This window comes from Psittacula echo (assembly GCF_963264785.1).
Source record: "Psittacula echo genome assembly, chromosome: 4".
Lineage (NCBI taxonomy): Eukaryota > Metazoa > Chordata > Aves > Psittaciformes > Psittacidae > Psittacula > Psittacula echo.
Genome location: NC_137738.1, coordinates 65874021 through 65891850, shown reverse-complemented (window position 1 = coordinate 65891850; position 17830 = coordinate 65874021).

Sequence of the window (17830 nt, the reverse complement as noted above, 5' to 3'; positions counted from 1 at the left end):
AATGTTTGGGAAGAAAGGTAAAAATAAGAAATTTTGCTGCTTTGTTCATTTGTGTCTTGATAAAATATGGTAAAATTATTCCCTGATAAATAATAATTCAGTGATGAGGTTTCTGAGTTTATTTTCTTTTTTTTTCCCCATAAAAAAAAGCTTGCATGAAGCAAGTATCTTACATGCTTTAAATATGTGTGTCCTTAGGTTACTTAAATGTGTAGCTACAATGTAGTTTCTTAACACATTTGTTTAAAATATTTATTGTTTATTCTTATTTATATTAAGCTTTTTGAGGTTTTCTTTGAGCAGTTGTGAGAGGGGACGTCTTGTGTACCATCCTTACACCAAGAGCTCAGCTTCCATGTTAATTGTTCTTTTATCTGAGGTTAATATAAAATTCTTACGGGTCTCAAATTTGTTAATAAAGTTATTGAACAGTCTGGCAAACCCCTTCGCTGATTCCTTTTAATTCTGAACTTTTGAAAGCAGAGAGTTATGTTAAAAAACCTGGTAGCAAATAGCGTCCAAATCCCAGTATGTTAAAACTTTTCAAATGTATAGGAAGAAATAAAATGTGAATTTAATGAATGTCTTAGTGCATTCATGTACCAAGGCCACTTCAACCTCTATGTGAAATTTTAAGTGGAATGGAGAATGTTGAACCAACCAAGAGTAAGGATCAATATTTTAATTTACATAGGTCATTTACATGGTGAGTGAGATAAATGGCTGGATAATTCACTTTTCCTGTTAAAGGAACCAACCCAAAGAGACTGGAGTTTAGGCAATTGGTTTTAGTGTCACAGGTAATCTTAAAAAGGCACAACAATTTTAACTGCTACCTGTGTCTGCCTTCTATCCTCAAAAATTTACTGCAGCATTTTAACAAATTTCAATTTAGTTGTTCATACATGAAACCACTTTTAAATGATGTGGTCCAAAATCAGTTCTAAATCCATGATATTTCTGTGAATGTATTTTAGTAACTTCTGCAAGTGTTTTGAATTTTTTAGGATTTTTTTTTTTTTTCCCCTCCCCAGTGGCTTTTATTCTTCTCACAGCTTCTGTGAACAAACTCTCCAGTGGAACTTGCAAGATGCTTGAACTGTGAAAGGCCCCTTTGGGTTGCGGAAACAAAGAGAAGGCAAATTATTCCCCCCACTTGCTTCCCCCAGCTGTGCCCCTTGGAACTAAAGGGTTTGCTTCAGGCTTGCTGGCATTGAATTGCTGGGCTACTGAAGAAGGACCTGGTTAAGTACAATGAATCAGCTGCAGGAGTCATCTGATCATATTGGAATCCATAAGGAAGGAAGGGAACAAGTGAATAATGGAAGGAAGGGAAAAGTGTGTTGATAAATATTCCATAATACTTTGATAAGCCCAGCCAATAAATGTATTCTGTGATCAGTGTGCTAATGAAGCTTAACATCACAGAAGCTAGCAGATGGTCACTCTGCATTCGCTCACCAATTTATACCATGGAGAACAGTTTTATGATAGCTAGTACATAAAAATCTAGAAAGTAAGAATAACTTAAAAATATAGAGAGGACCTGTGCTCAATCTGAGAGAAAATGTATGCAATATTGTGTGCATGTGTTTGTACATTTCGATGTATACAATAGTTTTTATCTTTCTAAAGTACAATATGCTTTATTATTTTCTTAGCAATAGTGACACTGAAGATGATTACTTTCTTTCTAATACTAATACTTCTGTTTGAATTATACTGAACAGAAAAGTCCAGCAGTGTGGACAGAAAAGCATCTTCATGCTGCTAATTTGTACATGTAAAAGCATGTGGAATAGGGAGACTTCATGTATTTCAGCCATTGCATAGCACCTTGCATAACAAGATCCAAAAAAACATTCACAGAGCCATAGGGGTTTTTTTTGTGTTTTCAGGTGTGTATGACTTCTGGTTTTCAAAGACGTGTAAGGCAGTGTTGTTCCCTCTCAATGGTCTTTTATATTAAGCAATAGAATATATTGATTGATAGAAGAGGAAATTATTTTTTTCCACAGCTCCTTCCCACCTGACCTGCAAAATATGGGGAAATGGGGGAAAATCCTGGAAATGCTCCGCTCTTTTTGCTGTATTTTTTTTGAGCTTTGAGAAAAGGTTTATACAGCCTACTCATTTTATACCTAAGAGAGTGTATCTTGAGTGGGGGAAGGGGCAAAAAGGACTCTGAGCCACTTTGAATACTCCTGCTTTCCTGAACTCCTCTGCGAATGAGTCTCCTAACAGCACCAATGTAATTGTTATTGCAGTGATAGGGGAAAGTGAGCTCTTCAGTATCGCTTTAACTCAGTTCCTCCACAGCCTGTTGGTTCTTTACAGACATTGCCTCATGCCTCAGAGAAGCACTGGATTTGTAAATTTTGCTTCTGAGTTTATCCCTGGAATATAATTGAACGTTTCACTTTCATCATAACAAAGATATTTGCTATACCTTAATCCAAAATCCATATACTAAAGACTCAGTAAACTACCTTTCTTCCTTGGATATTCAGAAGGATTTTTTATCTTTGTGTGAATAATATCTCTCTGCAAAGTGGCTAATAGCTTAGTCTGCTTTTATATTAGCAGTAATAATAGTGTTGCAAAAGAAATCATTTTTGGCAATACAATTGAGAGTTTTACAGCACTCATAGCTTTTAAGATCCCAGTTTAACACAGCATTTAAGCACACACAGCAAATGATTTGAAGCAGCATTGCTGGGGCAAAAGTAGCAGTGGGCCTTTTAAACAGTAACCCACAAACCTCCTTGGAGAATGTCCACTATTTAAAGTGGACATCCTGTAATAATTTGAAATACAAACTCTTTATTTTGGTATGGTTGTTTGATGATCACAAGGATAGCCAGATACAGCTTATAATCCTGAAGGAAAGTGAAGGTAGACCTACACATCTTCTATAGGTGTTATTTTCAAAGATCACACCACAAAGTTTGCTGCTCACTACTGTGCAGTTTTACCTCACAAAAAAAGATAGTATTAGGCAACAAAGCAGAGCACTGAAACTGGAATCTTGTGAGATTTCCATCTCTTTGCCCTCTGACATCATTATCCCTTCACCCAGCTTTCCATTTGACTGTGTCCCAATTCTCAGGAGGTTCTGTGGCTACTTTTGTTGTGGGTCTTAACAGATGAATGACCCCACAAATAGCTTGATCTTTCTGGTAATACACCAAATTATATGTAAAATGTAAAATTTTTTTTCACGTAAAATGTAAAATATTGTATATAAAATATTATATATCTGTCAAGACAGATGTACTCAGTAAGAAACCTGGTCTGTGTACATATCCGAATATATATACACAGAAAATCATAGCAGCTAAAGATTGAAGAGCCTGGAAAGTGAAGAATAAGTGGAAAGTGATTAAATGGTAAGTGATATCTTAAAAGCATATGAGAGATTTTAAAAGGATCCATGCAGAAAACAAAGAGCTATTAGTTAAAAAAGGTAAATTGCAGATAGCACTACTCTAATATCAGTCCCACAATAGCCATCAGAGATGAACCAGTAATGTAATTTCTTTTAAATGGATGCTATTCTAGTCACACTTATCATCTGCAGAGAAATATTTCTAATATCTATATCAGATGATAAAACTATTTTCATTTATTATTGTACTAGATTTTTTTCCCAAGGTTCCTACCACATTTCATCTTTCTGCATGTCATTTTTTTGCTTCTATAGCAGACATTGGTCTTGCAAAGTGGCCATTTTTATTTTTTTATATAAGGCTCAAACATTAATAGAACTTTAAGAAATTCTAAATATTGTCCTGCTTCAAAAATGAGATAGCTTTTCTGCATTTCAGCCTATATGTAAGCTCACATGAAATGCTCTGTATGTAATGTATATTCATAACGTATAATTTATATATATGTAAATATTTTTAGTCATTTCCATAGTAGTCAATGCTCTTTTTCTCACACTTTAACAGGACTATATTGTTTACTCATTTATAAATGAAAAATAAAACCTAAGTAATTTTCAGAAATTGTTTTCTGCCAAGACGTATCTGTGGATGAAGTGCTCTACAGACAGATAGGAACAGCCTCAGGCTCGCAGGCCTTTGTTCTCATGGGGGACTTGAACCACCCTGACATCTGTTGGAGTGAAGGTACAGCCCAGCACAAGCAATCCAGGAGGTTCCTCGATTGTGTGGAAGACAACTTCCTTCTGCAAGTAATAGAAGAGCCAACAAGGAGAGGTGCCATGCTTGACCTCGTGCTCACCAACAGGGAAGGGCTGGTTGGAAATGTGACACTCCAGGGCAGCCTTGGTTGCAGTGACCACGAGATGGTCGAATTCGAGATCCTCGAAACAGTGAGAAGAGCGTGCAGCAAGCTCACTGCCCTGGACTTCAAGAGAGCAGACTTTGGCCTCTTCAGGAACCTGCTTAGTAAGGTTCCATGTTATATAGCCCTAGAGGGTGGGGGGCCCAAGACTGTTGCTTGTTATTCAAGGATCACCTGCTACAAGCTACAAGTGTTGCATCCCAACTAGAAGGAGGTGCAGCAGGAGGGCCAGGAGACCTCCTTGGATGGATAAGGAGCTGCTCAAGAAAATTCAAAGAAAAAAAGAGGAGGTGGAAGCAGGGACAGGCGGCCTGGGAAGAATACAGGGATGCTGTCCGGGAAGCTAGGGACCAGGTTAGGAAAGCTAAGGCCCAGTAAGAATTGAACTTGGCTAGGGATGTTAAGGATAACAGGAAGGGATTCTATAGGTACATAGCGAATAAAAGACAGACTAGGGACAACATAGGCCCCCTCTGGAAGATATCGGGAGAACTGGCTACCCTGGATTTGGAGAAGGCTGAGGTTCTTAATGACTTCTTTGCCTCGGTCTTCACTGGCGAAGGCTCTGACCGCACCACCCAAGTCTTGGAAGCCAGACACAGGAACTGTGAGAATGAGGACCCTAGGCCCATTGTAGGAGAGAATCCGGTTCGAGACCATCTTAAAAACCTGAACATACACAAGTCCATGGGACCTGATGAAATCCATCCACGGGTCCTGAAGGAGCTGGCGAATGAAGCTGCTAAGCCACTGTCTACCATAGTTGAAAAATCATGGCAGTCAGGTGAAGCTCCCGATGACTGGAAAAAGGGAAATATAATCCCCATTTTCAAGAAGGGGAAAATGGATGACCCAGGGAATTACAGACCAGTCAGTCTCACCTCTGTGCCTGGCAAAGTCTTGGAGCAGATTCTCCTGGAAGGCATGCTAAGGCACATGAAAAACAAGGAGGTGGTTGGTGACAGCCAGCATGGCTTCACTAAGGGGAAATCCTGCCTGACCAATTTGGTGGCCTTCTATGATGGGGCTACGGAACTGATGGACAGGGGCGGAGCAGTTGACGTCATCTACCTGGATTTGTGCAAAGCCTTCGACACTGTCCCACATGACATTCTCGTCTCTAAATTGGAGAGACATCAATTTGATGGGTGGACCACTCGGTGGATAAAGAACCGGCTGGATGGCCACACGCAAAGAGTTGTGGTCAATGGCTCAATGTCCGGCTGGAGACCAGTAACGAGTGGTGTCCCTCAGGGATCGGTTTTGGGACAGGTCTTCTTCAACATCTTTGTCGGTGACATGGACAGTGGGATTGAGTGCGCCCTCAGCAAGTTTGCCGATGACACCAAGCTGTGTGGTTCGGTTGATACGCTGGAGGGAAGGGATGCCATCCAGAGGGACCTCGACACGCTTGTGAGGTAGGCTGATGCCAACCTTATGAAGTTTAACCATGCCAAGTGCAAGGTCCTCCACCTGGGTCGGAGCAATCCCAGGCACAGCTACAGGTTGGGCAGAGAAGAGATTCAGAGCAGCCCTGCAGAGAAGGACTTGGGGGTGTTGGTTGATGAAAAAATGAACATGAGCCGGCAGTGTGAGCTCGCAGCCCAGAAAGCCAACCGTATCCTGGGCTGCATCAAAAAGAGTGTGACCAGCAGGTCGAAGGAGGTGATCCTGTCCCTCTACTCTGCTCTCGTGAGACCTCACTTGGAGTATTGTGTGCAGTTCTGGTGTCTTCAACATAAAAAGGACATGGAACTGTTGGAACAAGTCCAGAGGAGGGCCACGAGGATGATCAGGGGACTGGAGCACCTCCCCTATGAAGATAGGCTGAAAGAGTTGGAGCTGTTCAGGTTGGAGAAGAGAAGGCTGCGTGGAGACCCCATAGCAGCCTTCGAGTATCTGAAGGGGGCCTACAAGAATGCTGGGGAGGGACTATTCATCAGGGACTGTAGTGACAGGACAAGGGGTAACGGGTTAAAACAAACAGGGGAAGTTTAGATTGGATATAAGAAAGAAATTCTTTCCTGTGAGGGTGATGAGGCACTGGAATGTGTTGCCCAGGGAGGCTGTGAATGCTCCATCCCTGGCGATGTTCATGGCCAGGTTGGATGGGGCCTTGGGTGGCATGGTTTAGTGTGAGGTTTCCCTGCCCATGGCAGGAGGTTGGAACTAGATGATCTTAAAGTCCTTTCCAACCCTAACTATTCTATGATTCTACGATTTTAAGTTAATGAGTGATGGATCATGGTGAAATAATACCACAAGTACAAACTGTGGCCTTTTGGGAATGTAGGAGGGTTTTTTTTTTTTTTGGTTTGTTTTTTTCCATTTTGCACATTACAACCACTTTGTAGATCAGACTTCTTCTCCATTCACAATGATGTTTAACCCCACTGTCTGATTATTATGTATCTGATATAAATGCACCAAACGTTAGCATTGTAGAAGACATATGAAACCTAACATTAGTCCCATGTGTCGTGGTTTAAACCCTGTCATCAAGTTAGCCACACAGTCCACTCCCTGCCCCTGCCCTTTCTTCCCTGCCTCCCCCGCTCCCGGAGGGATGGGGGGCAGAATCGAAAGAATGTAACTCCCACGGGTTGAGATAAGAACAGTCCAGTAACTAAAGTATAACACAAATCACTACTGCTACCACCAATAATAATAATGATAAGGGAAATAACAAGGGAAGAGAATACAATACCGCCTTTCGAAAACCAGCCCGAGTGAGCAGTGACTCAGCCCTTCCGGGTAACTCCCAATTACATCCCAGGCGTGACATGGTGTGGTATGGAATACCTCTTTGGCTAGTTTGGGTCAAGGGTCCTGTCTCTGCTTCCTCACGGCTTCCCCTCCTCCCTGGCAGAGCATGAGACTCATAGAGTCCTTGATCAGACTAAACATTCTGCCCAGCAACTAAAAACATCGGTGTTATCAGCGCTGTTCCCAGGCTGAAAGTCAAAAACACAGCACTGCACCAGCTACTAAGGAGAAAAATGACTGCTACTGCTGAACCCAGGACACCGTGATAGAGCCTTTAAAATGTTTGCTGTGTAGCAAGCTGAGAGGAGTCATTTCTGTTTTCCAGTCAGTAACTGGAGAATAAAATGTAATGTTTCAAGGCCTTGAAAGCTCTTTTTAAAGTGAGACTAACAAGCTAAAATTATTTATTTCATCTGAGTGAAGGCAGGTATGATTTGACTGTGATCTATGAATACCTGTGTAAGGAAGACATTTCTGTAATCCAGTAGAATGAAGTGTAATGAGATTCCGTGTTTGAAAACTGAAAGCTATATAAATTCAGACAAATATTACAAGAGAAAAGTCAATTTACATTGGAATAACTAAGCTAGAGATCTCTTGGATTTTTTGTCATTGGGTAGGATACATGCTTTCCACTGAAAAAAACTGATAACAGTCTTTGCTTTCTGAGGGGTTTATTTTATGGTCTTGTGCCTGTCTTCTCAAAACAAGCAGTAAAGCAGTTGGGCTTATTGGGTCAGAAGAACAAAATAGTCAATCACAGTTTTCACCAAAGATATTTGGTATTTGTATGTTTATGTAAGATGAATACTGACAAGATATTATTTTCCCTTAACTAGATCTTCCCTGATACCTAATGTATGATTACAAGTATAGGAGATTCAATTAGAAAATTCTTTGGTACACCAGTATTTCTACTTCATTCTTAATTTTAATATCTGGATTTGTTAATATGAGTTACTGCTCTAATTTAAATCAACTACAAGCCTTGATGCTTTAGATCTTTTTTCTATAGAACGTACAGAGATGTCAATTTCCAACTTAGTGACTTTCTTAAGGTAAAAAAAAAAAAAATAAGATAACAAATTAGATTCCTTACTTTAAAAATGTATAGAGTTCTGTTGCTGTGAATATGTGCATATCCAAAAGAGTTATAAATAAAATGAGTCTTGAAAATCTATACATTTCATTGTCATAAATGATCTTAAAATATTCTCACTTTTCACCTCTCTTTTCAGTTTAGGGTCTCTATTCTTTAATTATTCTTGTAAAACTTTTCAGAAGGTAGGTGTAAAACATTTTATGTGAGCTAAGCTATAAAGAGAAAACAAACAGAATTGAAAAAGAATAGAAATCGACCAGGAATGCAAAATGGAATACTTTTTCAATCAAATTAGTTAAAGTATTCAATTTTTAGAAACAGTTATTTTGAGTTATTTTAATTAATACTAAAAAAATTAAGGTAGGATGCTTTACTCTGTAAAACTGATATTACGTTTTAGATGAAGTATGCCAACTTATTCTACAAGTCATTAGAATTTTTTTTTAAGTTAGTTACAGTAAATCAATTTTTCCTCCTTCAAAATCAAAGTGTATCCTATTCCATCTCCCTTGAGCTTTTTATCTTTAAGAAAGTCCCAATCATATCCCACAAAAATAACTCCGCTGTTTCCACTTCCAGTAATTGGATAGATAGAATAAATAAGTCCTTGGCCAGACAACAGTATTTGTTTTAGATTCACTATATTTTTCTCTAGATTGGAATGCCATGAAGCCATCTGATCTGACTATGAAAGAAGTGATTTTATAGTGTTTAAAATATACAACATATCAGTTTCTGAGAGTTTACATTGATCTAATGCATTGAAAATGTAGAAGATTTTGTACTGGAAGACCACTTCAGAGATTTGACTGTTTTAGCACTTCCACTTACAGATTGTAGTGATATCACATGCCTGAAAAAGATACCTGTAAAACACCTTTTAAAACATCATTTGAATTTTCCATTAATAAAGCATTAAACACTTTTCTCAGAGTGTCTGCTGAGAAGCAATAGAAAAAGTGACTGTACCTTCTAATAAAAATCAGATATTTCTTGATTCCCAAACCAGAATTTCCTTACTATGACATTTAAAAAATTTTAGTGTCTTGAGAAATTAAAAATGTTGTTTCTCAAGCAACTTTACTAGTGTAGGCTGCAGAGCATACTGAAGAATATCAAAATGGTATCATAAATGATGTGAATGATTTGCAACAGCAAAGAACTTTGTTCCCAGGTTTGCAGGACAAGGACTGGATGTGCTTGGATGGGAGGGAAGGGAAGAAAAGAGGCTGCCTCCCATGCAACCCTTTCAGTCTGGATGGGTTAGACACAGGCCACAAATCTTTAGGGCTTTCAGGAAAAAGAAACAGATTCCTTTGGTTTTCCATACATTGAGTGGTCTCCATCCTCTTCCGTTTCATATAGGGTTGAGGCTACAGAAAAGTATTGGACTCAGGAAGCATATTTCCACAGATGTTTATGTAAGTTTCATGCTTCATTAGGTGTTTATATACATATGCACACACATAGGTGCATGCGAAAACACATCTTAAAGGCTGCCACTTAAACCTAGTCAAGCAGTATTTCAGTCATTTAAGTCAGTGCTTCCGAGTCACTCTGTCTTTTGAGTCACATCTAAGCTGATTTTTGAACATCAAGTTTAAAAATTTGGGTTATTAGAGACAACTTGCTGAAAAGCTATGTAAACTGCAAACACATCTGCATATCAAAGACCTCATGGCACTTTTGCAGAAAGTTAAAAACACTGGCCACAATGAACTGTCATATTCCAGCTGAGTAATTCTTTTCTGCTTACTCATTTTTTTACTATATTCTCAGTAGTATTTTTTTTGTATACGCATGTTAAATCTTTATACTCCTGTTGTGACTCAATTCCAATGACAGAATGGGAAAAAGTAATTTTTACTTTTCTTTAGTGAAAAAACACAAAGCAGAAATCCTGTGGAATGTTTTAATCTCTTTGTTGGCTAGGTACATATGGGCACAAATTGATTTATTTTTCTCTGTTTCTGAACACTGCTTACCCCAATAGTGCTGTAGAAATAATTAATAAAAGGAAGTGATGTGTTCCCAATTTTTGCTTCTGTTAATAACATTTTGTTTAATGGGTGTGTCAGGCACTCATACAACATCATTAAATATTGAAACACAGATATTGAAAAATGCACCAGTCTGACTGAAAGTTATTTGGTTTGAACAGTTACACATATTAATTTATCTGCAGCCCAGGAAATGAACTAAGATAAAGGAAATGTACTTTTCTATTTACTTGATGTTAGTGTTAAGCAACAGAATAGTATTGCTACCTCACTGATAGGCAAAAAAGGTGTTAATATGGCTCAATGCAAGTTCAGATGGAAAATACGAAGTACCCCAATGGACAAGCAATAAGAGTGCAATTCCAGAAGGATCGGAAACTCCACCTGAAGTCTCTTGACTCTGTAGTGGTAGGGTATCCTTGGCTGCATCAAAAGGAGCGTGACCAGCAGGTCGAAGGAGGTGATCCTGCCTCTCTGCTCTTGTGAGACCTCACTTGGAGTATTGTGTACAGTTCTGTTGTCCTCAACATAAAAAGGGCATGGAACTGTTGGAACAAGTCCAAAGGAGGGCCACGAGGATGATCAGGGGACTGGAGCACCTCCCATATGAAGACAGGTTGAGAAAGTTGGATCTGTTCAGGTTGGAGAAGAGAAGGCTGCGTGGAGACCTCATAGCAGCCTTCCAGTATCTAAAGGGGGCCTATAAGGATGCTGGGGAGGGACTCTTCGTTAGGGACTGTAGTGATACGGCAAGGGGTAATGGGTTAAAACTTAAACAGGGGAAGTTTGGATATAAGGAGGAAGTTCTTTACTGTAAGGCTGGTGAAGCACTGGAATGGGTTTCCCAGGGAAGCTGTGAATGCTCCATCCCTGGCGGTGTTCAAGGCCAGGTTGGGCAGAGCCTTGGGTGACATGGTTAATGTGAGGTTTCCCTGCCCATGGCAGGGGGGTTGGAACTAGATGGTCCTTTCCAACTCTAACTATTCTATGATTCTATGACTCTATGTCATCATTTAACTGTTGAGTATACCTAAGGGGCTCAGACTTACGACTGATCCATCTTTGACACACAGATATTCTCTTGCAACATGACTTCAACACCAGACTGCATGTCAGGCAGAAGGCAGAAATTTTATTCAAACAGGAAACCTTTCCTGGCAAAATTTTTTATTAGTGAATTAGAAGCAGAATTCGTTCCACTTGCACTGTTATTAGAAAATAAAATGCAAAATTTGTAATACTGATCAGAGGGTCAGCATTTACTGTTGTTCTAAGTCTTGTTTGACTGTGTATCATAGACTCATAGAATGGTTTGTCTTGGAAAGGACTTGAAAGATCATCCAGTTCCAACCCCCTTGACATGGGCAGGGACACCTTTCACTAGAGGATTTTGGGTATGTGTGTATTCCATCCAGAACTGCTTGGCTCTTATTAGGAAACACTCAGTTTTCCTATTACTAGTATGTAGTATAACCAGCCTAACCCTGAAAAGTACATTAAATTATAAGGTGTAATGGGCCTCCATTCTAATCAGCACAATCCCTGCCCCCTCACCCTCCAGACCCCCCATTTTGGCTGTGCTGGGACCACTTGAGGAGCAGGGTGAATTTTGGTTAATGTCTACTTAAGTTTTGTTAGTAAAGTTGCAGCCTTTCATTCTTTCGTGCTTTGGTTTCAATATGCTTATGCATCAGATTTTCACTCTTACTGAAGGATAGCATGCATATACCCTTTTTTCTTCCTGATCAGTAACCCTATGATGTGTTTTGACAAGCCACAGCTGTCCATCACAGACAGTCTGTGCTGACATACTGCTATCAGGTTGTACTAGAGAGCATTCCTCAACACCGTGTTATTGCCCTTACTTGTTCCCATTCACAGAACAGGTTGTCACGTTGGCTCAACCACTGAGAGGTAAATTGTTAGCATTTTATTGTCTTATGTATTACTCTCCTATAAAGAGTGTAATTTACCTATTCAATTAATATAAGTCATGGTTGTAAGTGCTGCCATTTGGTTTTCTAAACTGCATAAGCATTCATAATCAACTTGTAAAAACTGGGCCATGATGCATTAGGAGCTATTAAGCCACCATTTACAAATACTTCGAAATATTGCTGAATTCCTTTATGCTTAAAAAAGGAAATAACTGATGTATTTCAGTTTGGAAACATTTGATAAATTCATTCAAGAAAACCCTAAAAGCACTGTTAATTAATCAAAATCAAACTAATGGAGCAACTGCATTTGTGAATCAAGGGGGAGGGGAGGTTTTTAATAGAGCTCAGGGGAATCAGAGTCCTAACTTCTGCTGAATTTAAATGGGAATTTACTGCCCTAATGCCTTGGGTGTTTCTAAAAACCACAGCCTAAGCCACTGTTTGTGTAGTCCTTTCTCATCCTCTTTTAGAAAACACTGTCGATGAAGTTACAGTTGTTATTTATTGGTACATATTGTGCACATGCATTTAGCATGCTCTATGTGTCATATGAACATTAAAAGCAAATGAGTTCCACTTTTCCCTAGAGTTCCTTAAAAATAAACAGATTTCAGGATGCTCTCTAGTTTTTCAAATTTATCCTTCTAAATGAAGTTTACGAGAAAATTCAAAGGTATGTTGAGCAAAGTCATGGACAATAGTGTGAGGAACTAAAAAGAATTCAATGTTTTCTGTGGAACCTTAAAAGAATACTTCCTCTGGTATGTACTAAATACCGATTTAACTTAATCTTATCAGGACTTTCTTGCATTAACACTTACAATTGACACCATTATTGGAAAAATATCATGCATTTTGAACTAAAAACTCCTAGCTGAATCTGTATTTGTGATTTTTGGAATTTCTGCAGAAATTGAAGCCATTGTTAGTATTTCTTGTAAAAATATTTGAGCATGATACCCATTCACAGCTGCCTTATTGATTTTTATTTTAAAAATATTTTTTAGACAAGGTTTGTTGAGGTATTTTTCAGCAGAATGGTATTTACTATGAATGCTATGCTAATTTCTACCAAAAATTTTGCTTTCCAGCTTGAAGATCAACAATGAAATGTACCACAAAACTGAAAAGTTCACGGCTGCCAGTTTTATGATTGAAAACACAATTGATTTTTTTGATTGCACTTTGGTGCTTGGCAGCTGGAGCAGGGGACCTCCAAAGCAGCAGAGCAGTCACATTGCCCAGGCTACGACTGACTGAACCCACCAGAAATGCTCTTCTGCTCATTCAGCAGCCCTATCACACTTTGAAAGAGGCACACATTTCTGAAATGCAACTTCTCAAAGATGCAGCAGCAGTTCTAATTTAAGTAAAAAAAAAAAAAGAAAAACAACCATCTTGATGAAGCCTTTGTAACAAAAAACTTCTAAACTGCTAAGTTGTTTTGTCAAAAAGACTCTGTGGAATAGGATGGGAGCAGCATATTTCTGATTCCCTTAAAATTAATGGAAGAACTTTATCAAAACTCAATTTGCAGAGAGCTCTAGTTTTGTCTTGTGTGTCCCATCAAGTGCTTCACCCTTGATTTCAGACAAATTTCACTCTACGGTACCATTTAGATTTTGCTACACAACGGACTGCAAAAACTTGGCAGACCACATTGTTTTAGTTATTATTTATTTTTACATAGGTGAAGTTTTCCCAATAAATGGATGATTACATGCACTGAACTAAGCCTGAGAAGAACCGTATATTTTCAGAGTCATGACCACAGGGCAAAAGGTATTCCATTTATGGATGCCTAAAATGAGTTTAAAGATAGAAGATTTTGGAAGTCAAGGGCTATGTGTCTCTGCTAGATATCTTCCCTGACTCAAGTCCCTATCAAAGGCACGCAGGAGTCTGAAAGTCACTCATTTTAGATAATGTAGTAACTACTTATTAGGACATTTTTTAAACTAAGTTTTAAAAACTTAAAGTGGTGCACTCTTGAAAGACAGGAGAAATTTTACAGAGGTCAAGACTGGTTAAGCTGTTGATAATGAAAGATGATTTTAAAGAATTAGCTGATCTTACAGAATTGAGCTTACTTCATGGCCACTTTGAGGGCAGTGAGAGTGTGACAGACACCAAGACAGTGATACAGTTCATTTCCAGAAAAACTGTCAATAATTGGACTTTATGAGTAAACCACATTAATTTTGTTTTGTTTAGTTTTTTAATTCAGTAGCTTCCACTGAAATCTTTACGAATGCTTTTCTGAGCTATTACTCATGGGTATTTAAAGTATGCTAATACGGCTGGTTTTTTTGGTCAGAACATGCAATATGACAAGCTTTCCTCTTAGTATTTTAGATTTTACAAGCACCCACTACAGTCTAAAATGCAAGGTTACATGACAGAGCTTGCCAGAACTTTCTAAGTTGTGCACAAAAGTTGGAAGGTTGCTTGACGAAAGGTACTAGCTGACAGCTTCTTCAGACATTTGAAAATAATTTTTGAGAGCTGTAGGTGGTGTCTTTTGGATATCACAGAACAAACATGAAATATGCTGAATCATGTGTGTAATATATCCCAAAGTTACATATGTGTTACACTGTTATGCCTGCTGCTATGAAAATTAAATCTGAATCTCTGAACATTTGTGTTTGAAAACCTGAATCCTGAAAAATAAATTGTTCTAATTGGAATAGCAACTGGTTAGGCTGGAAACAAGTGTTTCTTAGTCAGCTGGACCATATCTACAATGCTTTTATAAAGATGCTAAGCAAGGGAATTTGGGATTGATTGTTCACAAAATTGTCCCTTTTTTTTTTCATTTATTATAACAAAATGAAAAGAAAAGTAACCACATTCAGACTATTCTCACTGGCTAATTTTGCTTTGCATGTAGGCATGTACAGACCCTAGTTAAATTACCCTAGTGTTGAATATCTAAATACCTAAAGAAAAATAAGAACAACTGAGCATTCCCAACAATGCTATGCATTGAGTAATTTTAAGATTCAGAATTCAGAGCTGTATTTCTAACTTATCATGGATAAGAACCATCCATGTATAATGTAGGGACAGTGAGACAAGAGAAAAATGATAGGCTTAGAGGTTGTTCTCTCAGCCTTCTCACTTCTGTTCAATGTCAGGAGAAACTCAGCTGAAATGTAAAAAGCTTATGACACTTGAGCAATCGGGGAAAGAGAAGGCTGGGAGGGAGGGAATCCAGACTGAATGCTACAGTATCACTCTGCTAGTTAAGGTTCGATGCAACTTTCACAAACCACCACAAATCACTCTACACATTTCATCATTTGAAGTCTTTTATTTCATGTTTTCTGAGCCCCTGAAGAGCCATTTTAATTCCTTTCTTGTGACGCTTTCCTTTGAGACCCAGAAGCAGGAGAGTAAACTTGAAACCCTATAGCAAAAAAGCATGCTTGTATTCTTTTGTTTTTTAGAGGGAAGTGGATAAAAAACCCTGAAAAAACCCAAAACAAAACAAAAACAACAAAAAAACCCCAAACAAACCAAAAACATCATGAAAAACAACCAAAACCCAAAAATCAGCATTCTATTTGTAAGAATTGCAAGCCCAGAGAATACCTGCCTAAACTCGAGCTACTAATTTTTTTCTTTCTTTTATTGTAAGAATAACTTTACAGACCTTGAGAGCACTACATTGTGCTGTGAAAGCCCAGCAGCTGAATTTTAGAGACTTCTAGGTACCTGTGCTTTAGATATGTATCTATGAAAAATCTTGTATATTTTACTAATTAGGGCTTCCGTTCCCAACCCTTCCCTTCCCCCTTGGATAGAAGAATGAGCTATTGCAAGACTCCAGTATTCAACTAATTCTGAAACACAGCTGCCTGAGCTCTTCTTTTCCATGGAAATAAATTTTCTACAAAGTAATGTGATTTTCTGTTTTAGTTTTGTTTTGTGGCACTTTTTCCCAACTGAATTTTCCAATTGAATTATCAAGATATCTCATTTTAGGTCAAAGGTCAGACCCTAAAAAGTACAGTTCCAATTTGTTGACTAGCACTTAATTGGTGCTTTCTCATGATAAACCATTGTGATAAGGCAGTTATGGGCCAGACCTTTGTTACTTTTATGAGATCTCCAGCTGATTACGTTAATGATAGAAAAATGCATAATTTTTTTTGAGATAAGCAAATTTAAGGACACTATGTAACCTAAACTGTCAAAGCTATATGCAGTCTGCGTACCCAGTATGGAAAATAAGAGACTCAGTAGTAACTATAAGCAGCTAGCATCAATAAAAAAAAAAAAATCCAACTGTGAATTTACTTGAAGCAAAGCTTTTTAGACTGGTTAAATACATTAAAATGAAATATTTTAATGCAGCAATGCAAAAAGTTTTTCTGTTGATCCAAAAAAAAAGATGCATATTTGATTTTGACATTTTAAAGTCAAATATTGGAATTTCAAAATCTCAGTTTGAAATCAGAGCTCCAAAACTCCTGAAGTTTCCTGCAGGGCAAAAAAACCCTAGGTTTCAATTAATATCATCTTAACTGTTTAAACTTGAGAAGGATGTAATTATTTCTAGTACTAGTTTTGCTATTTTTGCCTAAGTATTCATTCTTTGTTTTAAACTCTATAAAAGGGGCTACAGAGGCAAGTCTTACAATCCCTCATTAAGTTAATAAGTTTTCACTTTGCTTCGGTTTGAACACATGAAGGTGTGTTATGATGCAGCATGCTGGCTAAAAATGAAATCTAACCTGTTATTTGTACTGTCTCAGGTGCTGTGGTGAGGTTGTTGCTGCTGATCTGTAGGTAGGTTGTGTCTCCCATACACAAAAGGACATTCTCTTTAAATTAAGTGTTATTTTAGATTTCATCAGACATTCTTGGCATGTATGTAATGAATTCAGTAAGATTCTGCACATGGAGAGGAAGAATCTGGCCCAAAATTGTTAATTTTATGACTCTTAATTGAGAGATTCAAAGAAGTGTTTGGCTGTTTTCCTTCCATTATTGCTAAAAGTAAAGTCCTCAGTCCGGACAACACCGATTCAGAAAAACAACCAACATAATATTTCCAGTAGTTAGAAGACTTGCACCTGCAAGTGGGATAGATGTGTTCAGCCACCTTCCAACCAGAGAGACTGAAACTCTGTCACAACAAGCTCCTCTCAGAAGTACACTCACGTACCAGGCTGAGACCACGTTTGGCTACCGCAACCCTTACCACTTCTCTAGAAACAGGGCTGCTATGCAAAGGCTACACAGGAGGGACAAGGACAGCACAGAGCACACGAAGCTTTGTGAAGAGGATGTGACCTGCAAGAGAATGCGCTTTTTGGATTCTGCATTTTGAGTAAAAACCAAAACCAAAACAAAAACAAACAAACAAGCAAACAAAACAAAACAAAACAAAACACAAACAAACAAACAAAAAAAAACAAAAAAAAAAAAAAAAACACAAACCACAAACCACAAACCCAAACCCCAAAAAAACAAAGAGGGTGCAATTCATAAAGACGCCTCCACACAGAAACTGAATCAGATGATAGCTTTTATATATTAATGTTCCTGTGTGAAGTGTCACATGCTCTTGCTTGTTTCTCTTCTCTTTGCCTTAGAAACCCTATCTAACCTGTAGTCTGATAGTGGGACACACTTCGAAGTGTATGATCTGACTGTAAGTTTATCACCAGCTGTTTTAAAACAGAAAATTAACTCTTTCT